At 48.2% G+C, this 17,063-nt stretch overlaps 1 long non-coding RNA gene and 1 pseudogene across 1 annotated transcript; one reads left to right on the forward strand and one right to left on the reverse strand.

The window, feature by feature from the left end:
• The first annotated feature begins 1,711 nt into the window (after nucleotides 1–1,711).
• Nucleotides 1,712–2,721, forward strand: LOC142796481 (uncharacterized). Its single transcript, XR_012893869.1, has 2 exons — nucleotides 1,712–2,128; nucleotides 2,426–2,721. It is a non-coding gene; the product is annotated as an uncharacterized LOC142796481 (long non-coding RNA).
• Nucleotides 2,722–16,365: 13,644 nt separating this feature from the next.
• Nucleotides 16,366–16,502, reverse strand: LOC142771525 (U1 spliceosomal RNA; annotated as a pseudogene).
• Nucleotides 16,503–17,063: the final 561 nt, after the last annotated feature.

Genomic DNA, 17,063 nt, shown 5'->3' on the forward strand with positions numbered 1-17,063 from the left:
GAGGCGACGCGTGCTGCGTCTGCCACGGACGCGAGCGTCTGTGCGCTGAGCGTAGCTGGGCAGCTAGGTCATAGGCTCGGTGCAAAATATTGAGAAGCATTCGCTGGGCCTCGCATGCTTCACGACGCGTTTCCCGAAGGCTCGGAACACGAATAATTCTTGGTGTGCCGGAGGCAAATCTGGACTAGCCAAGTGGCCATCATCTTCGTTTCTTCGCTAGCCTTGTGCCACTAGTGCTAGCTGCCCACAAATTTTTTTGACGTTTCCAATATAATTTTACCGCACAAATTCAACCCCGTCCCAACGTGGGAGCGGCCCGCGATTCTACCCCTATAAAACGGGGGTGGAATCCTTCAGGACCCCAATAAAAGTTTTTCATTTATCCATCCATCCACAAATTTCAACTACGATTTTTCTTCCCAATGTACTGTGCTGATACGGCGTACGCACGAAGGTGTTCTAAAGTTTCCAGGCCACGATACCATTGCATTACAAGATATAGCGGCCTGGAAACTTCTGAAGATCTTTGTACGTGGTCTTGACGTATATCTCTGTAAGTCAGAGTTCTATGGGTCAGAGATGTATCACTGGTTTTGTATTGTGCATCGATTAGCTAATCATTCAAAGGGGTTTGCTGGTACACTTATGACGTGCACATATCTTTTTCGTAATTTGACAGCGAAGCATCCACTTACTAACATTTTCAGACTGCGCTGACGCCATGCCGTCCGGCGGTCCAAGCTACGGCAGCTACTGCTGTGTATCGTGGTGCTTCAACAATGGCAGAACCCACAAGAAGCCTGGGACGAGTTTCTTCCGCGTACCACGGGACGGCAGGTGTGTTAAAGCTTTTGTATGGTTTGCATGTCTGTAGGCTTACTGTTCGTACTTGCTAAGTGAGGGTAACAATAAAAAATCACTATTCAAGCACTTCCCCTTTCAGCTGATAGTTCATTGCCAATGCAGGATGAAAGCATGGATGCAGTATGCTGGACGCGATGATCTCTTGAGTAAGCCGGCCAGCCTGTTGTACGCAACGTACAGGTTTTGTAGCGACCATTTTACTGCTCAAAGTTTCATGGACCCTGGGCACACAAGGCTTACAAGAATGGCTGTTCCCAGTGTGCAACCAGCTGCACCATGTAAGTGATTGACTGAAACTCAAATATGTGCATAGCAGCCACTTGTATTGAATCAGTGGTGACAGTTAACCGTGAAGATCTTTGTAGCCGATGGAGAAACCTCACTACAGAAGTAACACTTGGAAAGTCTTAAATTCTGTGAATTGTGGGCTATTACCTTCCTAAAAGCAGCTTTACATTTCTGTCATTTTTTGATGCTCTGGACCTGCGCAACTTGTTTTGAAAGACTTTAAAGGGCTATTTTACGTAATCTTCAAGCCTGAGTGCACATGTACGTATACCTTTCATCAGTGAAAGCTGCCACTGTTGATAATTCCAAAAATCGCAAATTACTTGTTTCCTAGTTGGTGCCTTCTCTTTTCTTCCATGTTCGACCAATTTATGCATTTGAAAGAGCTGTTTAAGTTTCCCCATGCTACAAGCTTTGTAACTTGTACCAACTGCACAGATATGCAGGTTCTCTGAGCGTCGCTTCAAGTAGTGACTGCGACATGGCTGCAGAAGCTGCACTGCAAGGTGCGGATGAGCTTCAGTTTGTGTTATTTTAAGCCTCTTACTGACACATTGTCGTAATTTCATTTCTTCAGGACCTGCGGTAGAGGCTTCAAAAAGCGGCTCCCAGACATTGAGGTGCCCCGATGAACAGGGTGCGTTCAGTGTCGCGATTTCTTTTTTTTTTTACCCAAATTGACTGTTGACCAAACCTCTGCAGGTGGCAGCTCCGTTGTAGCTGGTGAAAGAATTTCTGCTGATTTCGTCTTGCCGGAGAAAACCTTAACCAGTCGTTCAGCTGTCACAAAAGGAACTTGTGTGACCGGTAAGTTGTATGTTCACTTCAACACCAGAGTGGATTGATATAGAGACTTCCGCAGGCCGCTTGCAAGATTGTTCCGACAGCACTGTCCGAGGCACTGAACAAGCTTCACAAGACCCTCCAGAAGACGTCTCTGCCAACAGCTCCACGCCTGAGTGCCCTAGAGAAAATGGTGACTATGCTTTTATTGCAGCAGTTTTTAATGTGCTATTTTATGTTTAGGACATTCTGAGGAAACTATCCTCAAAAGGACAGTAAATGTGCACTTACAAAATGTAAGGGTGGGCTCTCGGTGATTTTCATCTTTTTTGTGCATTGCCAACATTGTGAATGGTTTATTTTTAGGTAGCGGAATCGAAAACTTTGTACCACAGAAAGTTGTGCACCTTGGGTCTGAAAGAGCGAGGAAAGTGCTCGTATGGGGTTAGTTGTTCTTCGCTTTTACATCCATTTTTTTTGTTTATTGCAGTGCGTTCCTGTGTGCCAGCGACAATGCCTCTATCAATAAAGTACAAGCAAACCATTAAACATCTGCAAGCCAAAGTAGCAGCACAGCGGAAAACTATCAAAAGACTGCAGAGACAGCCTCACCAAGCACCGTCATCGACTTCGAAGGCCCTTGAAGTTATCCGACCGCACGTCACCGAGGAGGTTTTTAAACTTCTTTCTGCACATGTTCGCTTGAGGCCCAAACGCAAGGGCAAGCGGTTTCCCGTGTGGTTCAAGAAATTCGCTCTTCACTTAAACTTCCGAGGTCCGCGAGCATACCGATTTCTGGCTCCATATTTTTCTTTGCCCTCCCGGCGTTCATTAAGAAGGTGGCTAGCTAATGTAAAGATGACTCCAGGCATAATTCCAGGAATCCTTTCTTCCGTTGCAACAAATACTCAAGCTTGGAATGAACGGGACCGAGTGTGCGCTTTAGTTTTCGACGAAATAGCACTCAAAAAGAATTTCTACTATGATGCCGCAAGAGACGTTGTCCAGGGTTTTACAGATGATGGCACTCATCGCACTTCAACCATCGCTGATCGAGCACTGGTTTTTCTTCTTGTTGGCGTTTCAAGAAAGTGGGCTCAACCGGTTGCTTTTACTATAGGGCACACATCAACACCATCATCTGTTATGCATAACTTGCTGGTGTCACTCATTTTGGAGCTTAGGAGCATTATTATTGCAGTGAAAGCAGTCATTTGTGATCAGGGCAGTTCAAATGTAAGTCTCGCTAACCAACTAAGAGTGACTGTAGCAAAGCCTTTTTTTGAAGTTAATGGTGAGCGGGTATATTACATTTTTGATGTTCCGCATTTAATTAAAACAACCCGCAATAATGTCCAAGCACACAAGTTATACATTGGGGATGACATCGTCAACTCGTCGCACATTGTAAGCCTTTACCAATCCTCACATGAGTTGCGGTTGCGATTGGCTCCAAAGTTGACTGAACGGCACGTTCATCAGAAACCTTTTTCTAATATGAAGGTCAGCAGAGCAACTCAGGTCCTCAGTGCATCAGTTTCGATTGCTATCACGGCACAGGTGTATGCGAAGGTGCTGCCTGCCTTGGCCATCACTACAGCTCTAATTTGTGATCGTATGGACAGGATTTTCGATGCCTTGAACAGCTCGGGTAAAAAAAGAACTTCGCAAAAGCTGCGGCATGCAGTGATGGAAAATGATTCAGAGCTGATTAACTTCCTCCGAGGCCAGCTTCCCTGGATTGCATCATGGCAGTTTGTTGGCAGACGTCAACAACAAACCATCCTACGTTGGCAAATTACAATTCAGGCAATTTGTCAACTATGGGACGACCTCTCCAAAAATTACAGTTTTGAATACCTGTTAACACGCAGGCTTCAACAGGATCCTCTGGAGAACATATTTGGCCACATTAGGCAAAAACAGGGTTGCAACACCAACCCCAATGTAGCACAATTTATTTGTGGCCTGAAGCACATCTGCATAAGAAAACTCTTCAAGTTGTCAGAATACGGAAATGTCGAGGATGATGAATGTGACCTCCTCCAGGAGCAGCTCTTGCCATTCTCCCTCACCAGTGCGTCTCTTGTGGATAATGAGGAGTGTGCACAGCCACAGCCTGACGACTTTCCCGCTCTAGACGATCTCTCTGAACTTGCGACAAACATTCACTCCCATATTATCGATGACTCTGCTGCATATTATGTAGCTGGTTTTCTCATCAAGCACTTCCTTCGGAATGCATGTGACGGTTGCAGTTGCCCACAGTTACTGAAAGACGACAGTGAGACGCTTAAGGGTACCCACCAGTATTTCACAATGCTCAAAGCATACCACGTCCCCAGCAAACTTTTTGGGAATCTCACTGTGCCATCAGAAGCAGCTTTTGCATACGTACAACAGCTTGAATCTCACTTTCTTGCCATAATTGAGGCCACTGCACATCACCTGAAAGTGTGCGATGTTTTGTATCACCATCTGTCAAGTGTTGGCGATTTTCATTTCTGCTCTGCTGGGTGTCGCGCGAAGTTTCTGAAAATGTTTTGCCGGGTTCGTTTATGTGTGCATGTGCGTTTTGTGAACCGAAACTTAGATAGGGTTAGGTTCCAGTCTTCAATCTCGGGCATACAGCTTGACAAGTTCAAAGGTTAGCAATTAGCGGCGGGTCTACACTAAAGTATTCGAGTTGAGCCGAATCCTGCAACAGCTTTGTTATGTTATTACTTCGTTACAGCAGACTTCATTATGGTCTTATATGCTTATATTCAGCTCAACTGGACTAGCCACTCCTTCGTTGCATACATTGTTTAGGTTACCCGCTATGAGGAGTAGGGACACTGTGTATTCGCTCGAAGTGATTTGCATAACCTTAAAAAGAATGTTGGGTATCCTTTCTGTATTTTTGTAGCAAATGCGGGCAAACTGTACACTTTACTGTGGCTCACTCTGTCACTGTGTATGCTTTATCTCTCCAGCTCAAGTAATATATCGATAACAAAACCGCTTGTTGAAATGTCTTCGAGCGGGTAAGGAACACAGTATGAAGTGGGCACGGTTCATGTTATCACGCTTTTCGTATTTTAGCTTCTCATCAACCTCCTCATCTCCCCCATCAAAATTTTCAAAAGAATACCCAAACTTGTAGCGTTTGATGGGGCTGCGGACGCTGCCATTTTATTTTTATATAGCTTTTGAGTGATAACGTACGATGTAGAGCCTTTGTGAAAAATAATGAGCCAAAGTGGTTTCCTTCTGCTATTTATTAGCCCTGTAATACCGCTCTCGTAGCACCAATGAAGGTCCACAATTCTGGATAAGTGATGACTACAATCTATTTTAGCTCGCAAGCGTCACAGCAACACCCAGACGCAAATCACTTGGGATCTTAAGTTTTTGATGAAGGCTACGCATAACAAAAGCCACAAGACCTGCCAGTGTTGTAGCATAAAGTTTGTCTTTCACGTAGCGAGCAAGCTGCAAAGCCCTACCTTTCTGAGGACAAGCAGGCATCAAGTCTGCTTTTTTTCATTTTGGACTAGCTGTTCTTAAGCACAGCCAGCACACTACACCTTTGCCTTTCTGCTATATTGTGTCGTGTGGTTTCTGTGCGCTCTTTTTTTCTATGCATTATTTCGGTTAAGCCCAGGCGTGATTCGCGACTTCATTGCTGTGTATATGTCACTTCTTCATCAGCATTGTGCGCTGTGTTTTTGCCATAGATCTTTACCCACTGGCCCGGTGTGTCATACTTCACCAGCTTCTTGGCTTCTGCCAACTCTAGCGATGTGTGCGTTGTCTGTGTTCTCTATGTATTTGTTACAATATTTGTTACAATTTATTTGTAAGGCGAGATGCATTTGTTGTCTACCTTTGTCATATTGTGCTTTTTATATTCTCGTACTCTACCTTGCCTTTGAATAAAACATTGCGGAAGCTCTGTTTCTTTGACTGATATATACATTGATCACTTGTTCCAAAAGAAAAACACAAGCGCGATGAATAAAACAGTAGTGAATTATCATTACCTGCATCTGTTTTTATTATAACTTAATCGAAATAAAAATTACGTCACGACCGATTCGCACGAACCACAGAACAAAACAAAACAGGGAATCGCTAAATCAAAACGACCTACAAAAACTATCCATTTGGGCGATGAATAGTGGTCTGAAATTATGAACTTTTGTCATAGCCAAACGTCGGTTATGCAAAGTAATTCAAAATTTGCGCCAGTGAAACCGAAACCGGAAGCGCACGCCACTTGCTCTCACCAACCACTAGGTGTGCTAGGGTCGATTGGGCCGCTGGGGTCTACGGGAGTGTCCACTCTTAACCTTTATTTCTCTATGGCTTGGCTAAGAATCTCTGTCTGCTTTTATCGTTCATTTTTGTTTATATTACGGCTCAGCACTGCTCAAGACGTCGGACGACTCGAAAAGGTACCTGCCGTATCGGCAATCGACGGGTGCTGCGCAGCCCGCCGCGTCGAAAGGTGCTAGAAGAAACGAGACAAGCATCAGGGAGAGCGCCGCCATGACCTCCCAAGGTGTGACACCAGGTCAGAAACACCAGCTGGTTTGCGCAAGCATACCCGACTGCAAGCGACAACACAGCGTTGAATCAGAGGACGAATCAACTGTCGCCGGGGACCACAACGGGGCGAACCTCACAGATCAAGACATGGACGAGGGTGGTTTCCGCCTTCTGCGACATCGCAAAGACAGAATGGTGGGCATTCCTGTGTTAATTGCTCCAACATCCGAAGGAGCTAACTTGAGGCAAGTGAATCCTATTCACCTATACTCGGAAATTGAAACGATTCTCGGTGGAGCCCCAGTTAAGAGCTGTTTCACAGCACAGGGAGCCCTGCTCTTGGATATAGAGACAGAAAGTCAAGCTAATATGCTTCTAGAGACCAACACTATCTGCGGCCTTGCCATATCAGCCCGTGTACCACACAGCTACATGAAAAATACCTGCATTATAAAAGGGGTCCCAAGATGGTACTCGGACGAAGAGCTGTTAACCTACCTGAGACCTGAGGTTGTATACCACGCAAGAAGAATCATACGACGAGTCCAAACCTCATCCACCGAATGGGAATCAAGGCGCACTGACTCTGTAGTTCTCACATTCGCTCGAAATACGGAACGTCCAGAGAAGATCAATCTTGGCTTCACCAGACACGAGCTGGTAGACTATATATATGTATACGTGGAGACGCCACCACGCTGTTTTAAATGTCAGCGTTTTGGACATGTTGCTAAGTACTGTCGTGGAGAAAAAAGGTGTAAGCGCTGTGGGGGGCCTCATGACTTTCAGACGTGTACAAGTAAAGAAAAACTTGTGTGTGCAAACTGTGGCGGCGACCACCCAGCTAGCTACGGCCGATGTCCAGCACGAACAGCTGCGCAGCGAAGAAATAAGACGTTTGTCCTCGGCCCGAAGACTGTGAACGAACCATCGCTCACAAAGAAGACGTCCGGCGCGCCACAACATGGCGGTTCGGATAACGAGTACGCAGCAAATTTTCCGCGCCTAAATCCGACAAGAGCTGGTACTGAGTCAACGCAAGTGCTCAACGCTGGTGAGAAATGTATCACGAAAGAGTCCGCCAAGCGCACCTACGCTGATGCACTGAGCCCATCTCAAGTACCATCTGGAAGCCAACAGCAAGAAAACCTCGAGCACGTTATTTGCGCTCTGTTCACAGCACTACGTTCACACGTCGCTAAGATGCCTGCGAGTTCAACGAAGTATATGTTGGAAGCAGTCCTGGCTCTAGAGTCAGTGTTACTTTGCTCTGCTTCCACAAACACACAGTAGGATAATGGCACTGTTTCGCCCACCTGGTCAATTTAGTCCTTAGAAAGTGCCCTTAATAATGCAATGGAACTGCGCCGGTCTTCTAAAACGCCTGTGCGAACTCAACCTTTTCCTGCGCGACATTCCAATACCGATTCTAGCCCTCTCCGAAGCCGGTCTACCGAATGCAAGGACGCTCCCAGGGTACACCCGACACGGCAACCCGAGCATAACGTCGTTTGCAAATGGAAGCGCAATGATATACATAAGGCGGGAAATACCTCACGTCACCTTACCAGTGCATGACCTCTGTTCCAACTCACTGGAAGTCGCTGCTGTGCAAGTGTGCCTGGGAAACCGAAAACTGAGTGTGGTATCGGTGTACATAAGCCCACGAAAAAAGGTCTCTATGGAGACTTTCCTAAAGAACCTCTGCACTCGATGTCCCGCTCCTCGAATAATCTGTGGTGATTTTAACGCGCACCATCCACTCTGGGGAGATAAGAGTGTGGATTTTCGAGGCAAGGAACTTCTAGCAGGTGCAGATGCTGCCGACTTATGTGTGGCGAACGATGGTAAACCTACATTTTTCAGGCCACCAGATTCATAGAGTGCAATAGACCTTGTACTTCACTTCACGCACCTTCTGGTATCATCGACCACGGCTCCAGACAAGATGGGCAGCGACCATTTCCCCATCTTCACCAATATCCTGGGATTTCGAACTGCTGGTCGACAACCCTGCAATGTAACACGCTGGGACACCTACAGAGAAGTGTTGGACAAATCCACTAGTGAGCTGTTCGCAGCTATGTTGCAAAGCAAGCGATCAGCAACTTCATTGCTGAAACTGCCCAACCATTTTCCTGCTCCTGACTTGAAATTGAAGAACCTCTGCGCAGCACGTAGACGAGCGGAGCGGAAAATAATGAGAACAAAAGGAAATCCGTCTGCGAAAACCGAATATAACAGGATAAACGCTGCGACTCGTCGCCATACAAAAAATTAAGACGAAATCAATGGGCCGCTTCCTGTGAGAGTTTATCAACGTTTACGCCCTTGGCAAAGATATGGGCAGTAATAAATAGTCTTTCTGGGAAGATCCGAACACACAGGCCATTCGAAGCACTCGCTTTGAAACAAGGGATAGATTTGCAAACCCTTGCAGAGGATTTCGCAGACGTGTACATATCTGGGTGATCAGCAGGAGCGGCGATTCCTCTGTCAACCCAGTTTTTTTCGCTCGATGGATACGCCATTCACCTTCCGAGAGCTGGATATGGCACTTAGCAAATTAGGAAGACGCTGTGCCGTGAGTCCCGATTTGATCAGCAATCAAATGCTGACAAATCTACCATATGAGCGAAAAAGGGCACTTTTGGACATATTTAATGATGTGTGGAGCACGGGAGAGATCCCATTTGTTTGGAATACAGCATGGGTGGTGCCAGTCCTAAAGTCCGGAAAAGATCCTGCGAGCCTCGCGTCATATCGACCGGTATCTCTTACATCATGCGTATCTAAGTTGATGGAAAGATTAATATGTACAAGATTAACTTGGTACCTTGAACAAGGAAGACGATGGCTACCGTGTATGACCGGATTTCGCCCACGACTGAGTGCCCAGGACAGTGTTTTGGACCTATTAGGCCACATCGAACACCACCGCGTCAGCGGACTCTCGACACTCGCCATCTTCATGGACGTTGCCAAGGCATATGATTGTGTGCTTCAGGTAGGCATCGTGAACGAGCTCCAAGCCATGGGTGTGTCGGGAAATGCTCTTCGGTTCGTACATGAATTTCTCAGAGACCACTGTGTCCGTGTTAAGCTTGGAAATGTAACGAGCGAAGAAAGAAGCGTTTTCCTCGGCGTCCCACAAGGAAGTGTTCTATCTCCCTTGCTTTTTAACGCTGCCATGGCCAGGTGTCACACACAGGTCCCGTTTATTAGGGGAGACGATCGCCGGGCTAATTCCAAGGGCCGAAGTATTGGCCCCCCGAACCGCACCACGAAAGCGTGGACAATTTAAAAGTGGTCCTTTTTGGTGCGCCTGCGGACGCCGGCTGTGGCCCAAAGAACAAGTCAGAGCCGAGAGTTGATAAACAAACAAATTATATTCTCAATAATGGCAGATCGAAAACAATACACAAAAATGCACACTCCGCAATAGTTACATACAATATGTCACCAATCAAACCAATCAATCAACGTACTACACAATACAATCAGCCACACTTGAAACAACGGACACAAACAACAACTCACACTACAATGCAGTCGCATGCATTTAACAACCAAGACACTTAAGGACTAAAGAGATAGAAAACCTATTCAGTCCAAAGTCCTTGGAACAAAAGTCTGAATGATACTCTTCCGAGAATCACTCACTTAAAGTCCAGCGGGGTTGTCGTTCCGCAGCCCTCGAAGTTTCTCTTCCAGGAAACCTCGCCGAAGTTTCTCTTCCAGGAAACCTCACGTCTTCAATAGGCCACTCTCCAAGGTTCAAACTCCTTCGCCGGAAACACGTCGGCTTCACACACGCAGCTGTTGCCACGCGTCTTCGCTCGATAGCGGTAAACACACGCTCTTGCCTGTAGCTCGAGCCTTCACCCCTCAGGTGGAAATCCTCTTCTCCTGTTCTGTCACTCCGGACAGAACCTTCGCCGACTCCACGGCGGAATCCCTACGCGCTCCGGCGCTAACTTTCCGTCTTCTCCTGATCTCTCATCTCGGCTGCTCGGTTAAATACCTTGCGCACAACATTCCAGGAGGTTCTCGTCATTTCGTCGGCGCGATACGCAGCGAAGGCTGGGAAGAGGGCGGGACGGTTGGAATGCCCTCCGCGGCCGATGACTGAACTCGGTATGACCACGCCCCTTTCGTTCTAGAACTTTCGCGGCCTATCTAGGCCGCCGATGTGGGGTGAGGAGGTTCGTCGGCGAAGCCACGCTTCCGCGGGGAGAGCGCGCGCCCGGGGAGCCTTGGATGTTTGTTTTCTTTTTTTTTCTTTTGACCTCGCGGCGTTTCTCCGGCCCGTTATCGCAAGAATTTGGCGGCGCGCCCATTTTTAGCGCTCGTTCTGTGACACTGCCCCCCACTTTAAGAATATTATCTCATAATATTCAAAACCACACAAACGAGCGCGAACAGTCACCACACACTCTAACAGATTGTAACACAGTCCGTCGCTCATGACACTTCACATTCACAATAGATCACTCAATAGAACTGTACATTGTAATTCAATTCCACGACACATGAAATATAGCCACAGGTACATGACTACAACACTTCATCACACATTCCAAACAATACAAACGTACAAAGTTCTGTCTTTACAACAATTATACAACACTATACATCACAGCACAAACACTTCGACACTTGTGACACAGGATAACACAACATTAACACAACATCTGGCACTCAGCCCTGCCAAACACACTCCGATTCCACCTCAGCACCTATCCTGTGTATTTCGAGCTGCGCTTGCGTCCTTTCTTGCGGTGCTCTCTCGATCTCTTCCTGTTTTTCTTCATTCTTTTTTGGCGAGCCCTTTCCAACGACGGTGTCTGAAGCGGCGTCTCAGCCATCGTTGTCACTTCCGACACCGTTAATGGGTCATAACATTCAACGGGTCCTGTCTGTTTATTTACCAGCTTGATCATGTCTCTACATTTTGCCCGGCTGGCCAACTCCGTCTCCTTTGCACTGTCGGTCGGTTGAGGTCGTGCCGACGTAAGTCCAGTAGCTCGGCCCCTGAACTCATTCAACACGATCATCTTCTCATTCACTGTCTCTTGCGCCGCGGCTTCACCTTGGGCTCTAGAGAGATCCGTCACGGGCTGCTCCTCCACTGTATCTCGCGGTCGCTGGGTTGGCGAGGGCTCTATCTTCGGGTCTTCCCCCAAACGTTCTGGATCATTCGGCCCTCGCGCCCCGTCAATGTTTCCGATGACAAGGTCGTACAGGGGGGTCGTCATGCATAAAGCAGTAACCTTCCCGCTGAAGTATGGGGTTTCAACCTCGATTTCTGCTTCGGGAAGCATCCGAACGGTACGGTCAATTAGGCAAACCGGTTTCGTTTTGCCTGTTAACTCACTTTCCCGTACCAAGTTTCTCCGCACGATAATAGTGGAGCTGCCGGTATCTCTTAACACCATAGTCTTTTTGCCCGCAACTTTTCCAGGCAGCGTTGGCATTCCTTTCGCAACACCGGTTGGCTGTTTTGACATTACAGCACCCACAATAGGAATTTTCTCCCCATTTTTCAACTCTACGAATCCATCTGCGACGGCATTATTATCGGATTTTGGTGTCGCTTGCACGCAGGATACCTGGTGAGTTTGACTCGCTCCGTTTCGACATGCGTCTGCTTTGTGCCCAGTCTGACCACACTTAAAACATTTTACTGCCGTAGGGCTCGTAAAGATTGTTCGACAGTTTTTCGCGCGATGACCCACTCAGTTGCACAGAAAACATCGCAGAATGCTCTCTGGTGCACGCTTCTTTTCTTCGGGAGCCAATTTCTTCGAATCATCGGGACAATCCTTCTTGACCTTGGCCAAATTAGTTCCACCTTGCGCTTCCAAGAATTGATCAGCCAATTCAAGCATTCCTTCAAGTGACTCAGCCTTCCTCTCTTTTGAGTACAGCGACAGGCTTGGGTGGCAACTAGTAAGAAACTGTTCTCTAATTAGGAGCTCTCTAAGTTCATCGTACTCCTGCGCTGTCCCTGAAAGTTCAATCCATCTGTCGAAATAATGGCTAAGTCGGGCGGCGTACTGTGTAGCCGTCTCACCATCAGCTGGCTTTCCTGTCCTAAATCTGTCCCGGAATCCTTCTACAGTGAATCTAAATCGCTTCAGCAAAGCAGCTTTCACCTTTGCATAGTTGGCTGCATCGGTCGGCGTCAGCCTACCGTACACACTGAGCGCTTCACCACTCAAGCAAGTACTCAAAGCAGTTGCCCATTGGTGTTCCGGCCAATTCTGTCTCTTCGCAATTGTCTCGAATCGGTGAAGGTACGCGTCAAGGTCGTCCTTCCTTTCATCAAACGGCACGAGCAGCTTGCTTGGGTTCAAGCGGAAGCCATGATCTTCCCGTTCGCTGCTTTCAACTCTAGATTGGACTGGAGTTTCACTTCGCTGTTGCAACTGGAGCCGCTCGAGTTCCATCTCGTGCTGCCGCTGCCGTTCCCTTTCCTCTCTTTCTTCTTTCAGCTGTCGCTCCTTTGCCTCTCTTTCCTCTTTCGCCCTTTCAGCAGCCAACCTCTCTCGCTCCAACTCAGCTGCTTTTTCTTCCTTCGCTCTCTCAGCTGCCAACCTCTCTCTCTCCACCGCCTCTTTCTCCTTCTGGCTTACCCATTTCCGTAGTTCGGCGCCAGAAAGAACCATCTTCTCACCAAGCGCAACTAACTTTTCGAGATCCATTGTGTCTCGCAACTCGCAAATAAAACCTTGCCGCGTGCAAAAAGTATCTGCCTAAATCAGTCTATCGGAACACTCCCCTGCACTCGTTAACGAGAACACTGAACAACACACAAAATCGTTCCGATAGCACTATCACAACTCGAGGCTCTTTCTCACTACTTTGGATACACTGTGCACCAAAGGTCCTGTCGCGGACGCCAGATTAATTGTCACACACAGGTCCCGTTTATTAGGGGAGGCGATCGCCAGGCTAATTCCAAGGGCCGAAGTATTGGCCCCCCGAACCGCACCACGAAAGCGTGGACAATTTAAAAGTGGTCCTTTTTGGTGCGCCAGCGGACGCCGGCTGTGGCCCAAAGAACAAGTCAGAGCCGAGAGTTGATAAACAAACAAATTATATTCTCAATAATGGCAGATCGAAAACAATACACAAAAATGCACACTCCGCAATAGTTACATACAATATGTCACCAATCAAACCAATCAATCAACGTACTACACAATACAATCAGCCACACTTGAAACAACGGACACAGACAACAACTCACACTACAATGCAGTCGGATGCATTTAACAACCAAGACACTTAAGGACTAAAGAGATAGAAAACCTATTCAGTCCAAAGTCCTTGGAACAAAAGTCTGAATGATACTCTTCCGAGAATCACTCACTCAAAGTCCAGCGTGGTTGTCGTTCCGCAGCCCTCGAAGTTTCTCTTCCAGGAAACCTCGCCGAAGTTTCTCTTCCAGGAAACCTCACGTCTTCAATAGGCCACTCTCCAAGGTTAAAACTCTTTCGCCGGAAACACGTCGGCTTCACACACGCAGCTGTTGCCACGCGTCTTCGCTCGATAGCGGTAAACACACGCTCTTGCCTGCAGCTCGAGCCTTCACCCCTCAGGTGGAAATCCTCTTCTCCTGTTCTGTCCCTACGGACAGAACCTTCGCCGACTCCACGGCGGAATCCCTACGCGCTCCGGCGCTAACTTTCCGTCTTCTCCTGATCTCTCATCTCGGCTGCTCGGTTAAATACCTTGCGCGCAACATTCCAGGAGGTTCTCGTCATTTCGTCGGCGCGATACGCAGCGAAGGCTGGGAAGAGGGCGAGACGGTTGGAATGCCCTCCGCGGCCGATGACTGAACTCGGTATGACCACGCCCCTTTCGTTATAGAACTTTCGCGGCCTATCTAGGCCGCCGATGTGGGGTGAGGAGGTTCGTCGGCGAAGCCACGCTTCCGCGGGGAGAGCGCGCGCCCAGGGAGCCTTGGATGTTTGTTTTCTTTTTTTTTGACCTCGCGGCGTTTCTCCCGCCCGTTATCGCAAGAATTTCGCGGCGCGCCCATTTTTAGCGCTCGTTCTGTGACACCAGGCTTCCCGACACTCTGCACTCAGCACTGAAAGCAGTTAAAATATCCATCTACGCCGATGACATCTGCCTTTGGATCTCAGGGTACCAGCACAGACGTTTGGCCCGAATAGCACAGAGCGCTATTTCAATCATTGAGCGTCACTTGTTGACACTTGGCCTATCTTCATCAGCGGAAAAGTCGGCCTTCATGCTCTTCCCGGAAGCGCGACGGAAGTCAACACGTCTGTCGCTGAATATTCGAGGCCACTCAATTCGTTGTGCAACAAGTGTCCGTTTCCTGGGCATTACCATCGACAACAAGCTATTATGGCGACGTGCGGTTGATGGTATAGTCACTGCATCAGTGCAAAGGATCAACGCTCTTCGTCGCATGGCAGGGGTCCGTTGGGGCAACAGTCCTATGTCCATGCTTAAATTGAATGATGCGCTTATAACAAGCCGCATTCTTTATCAGCTGCCCCTGATATCACCATCACCAAGCCAGTTCGAACGCCTAGAGGCAGTGCAGATAAAGGGTCTTCGCTTGGCCATGGGAGTCCCTCAGGCGGCTTCAAACACGAAGGTCACCCATGAAGCCGAGTCTCTTCCGCTCCGCCTTTTGGCGTCTCAGGCCTTATTGACGCAGCTGTCAAGACTGGGCGAGTCCTTCGCAGGCACGGTGCTTCTCCGGCGGCCAAGAACAAGAACTGGCTCACATTTCAACGCGGCACTAAACACATTTCAATATTTAGGCTTGAAACTGCCTAAACGGCGCCCTATGAACCCGCCATGGTCTTTTGTGGATGTTGCGTGCAACTTCAGCGTACCCAATCTACCAGCGAAGTGCACCAATTTCTTGCGCTGGACCACTTGAGCACCATGTACCGCGGCCACCTACAAGTGTACACCGACGGATCAGTGTGCACACAGACGGATAGCTGCGCAGCGGCTTTCTGCATACCCCGAATGGGCGTGTCATGGTCGGGCCGCCTGGATCGCGTGGTTTCGTCCCCAACGGTAGAAAGCATTGCAATTACGGCGGCTTTGCGAAAACTGCGATCCTTTTCTGCACGAGATGTTGTAGTGCTGACGGACTCCAAATCGGCGCTACAAAGACTGCATCGTGGCCTACCTCAAGAAAAGTTCACCAGGCAATCTCTGGAACTAATCAAACACCTAAATGACAAGAGTTTTAATATAAAGTTCCAGTGGATCCCATCCCACGTTGGCATTGAGGGCAATGAAAAGGATGATGCCCTTGCATGCGAAGCACGTACATCGTTTCCAAAAGTAAGAACTCCCAAGACTTACCAGAACAACAAAGATGTGATACGCAATCATTTACAGGCGATCTACAAGTTTCTACACCAAGCATGTGTAATTCATGGACTTTCTCGTGAAGAAGCAACGCTGTTGTACCGCACTAGAACCGGCTTGACGTACACCTCGGCCTGGTCATTCAAGACTGGGAGATACGCTTCCCCGTTCTGTGCCTTCTGCGGTGACATCGGGGATATTGAACATTTTATTTGGCTTTGCCCACAGTTTGATGCACAAAGAGCAGCGATGATCCGCACCTTGCGAAAAGGCTGTCATAGGCACCGGACAGTTGATGCCATCATCTTTCCGGAAGGACCCGCGGCAACTAGGAGGAACGTGCAACGAAATTTGTTGGTCTTCCTGCGAGACACTGGGCTGTCTGACACGTGGTGACATTTTCCAAATTCAGGAGATGCTCAGGCGGAACAATTGCCGGCCATGCAGGCCAGGCTAACCCCGACTGCTGCAACACCACCACCACCACCACCACCACCACCACCACCATCCTTTGGATTGTAAAATAGGGGGAGAGCGCGAACGCAGTCCCCCACTACCAAAAATAGCATGCCCCATCTGCCCCAGTTTGGGGTAGTGGCAGGGGTGAGAACGAGCGCAGTGCAATGCCCGCGCCTCTCACTGGGGGCAACAAAGAGAAGTTTATTGACTTCCTACCAAGGATAAAGTACATGACAAAAACATCGAGCTTCACGACTACAAAGGGTGCACGTACAATCAGGAAAGCACCACTACCGAGGTGCAATGTATGTGGGGGAATGTACCCCTCTATTTACTGTACAGCGCGTGGTGCTCCAGCAGGCTTAATCATGCGCAGTGGCAGGTCTTCTCAACACGCGGTGGGAAAAAGCAACAAAGAGAAGTTTATTGACTTCCAACCAAGGATAAAGTACATGACAAAAACATCGAGATTCACGACTACAAAGGGTGCATGTACAATCAGGAAAGCACCACTTCCGAGGTACAATGTATGTGGGGGAATGTACCCCTCTATTTACTGTACAGCGCGTGGTGCTCCAGAAGGCTTAATCATGCGCGGCGGTAGGTCTTCTCAACACGAGGTGGGAACAAGTAGCGACTTAGCGCTGTACAACTGTAGGTATTATTTCTTTTTTGTCGCCTGAAACAATGCTGCTTTCGTACACAGTAAGTGCATGCCCGGAGGTATAAAAGAAGGCCATCTTGACCACGGTCACCCCGAAACC

The sequence above is a fragment of the Rhipicephalus microplus genome, chromosome 1 (assembly GCF_043290135.1).
Source record: "Rhipicephalus microplus isolate Deutch F79 chromosome 1, USDA_Rmic, whole genome shotgun sequence".
Lineage (NCBI taxonomy): Eukaryota > Metazoa > Arthropoda > Arachnida > Ixodida > Ixodidae > Rhipicephalus > Rhipicephalus microplus.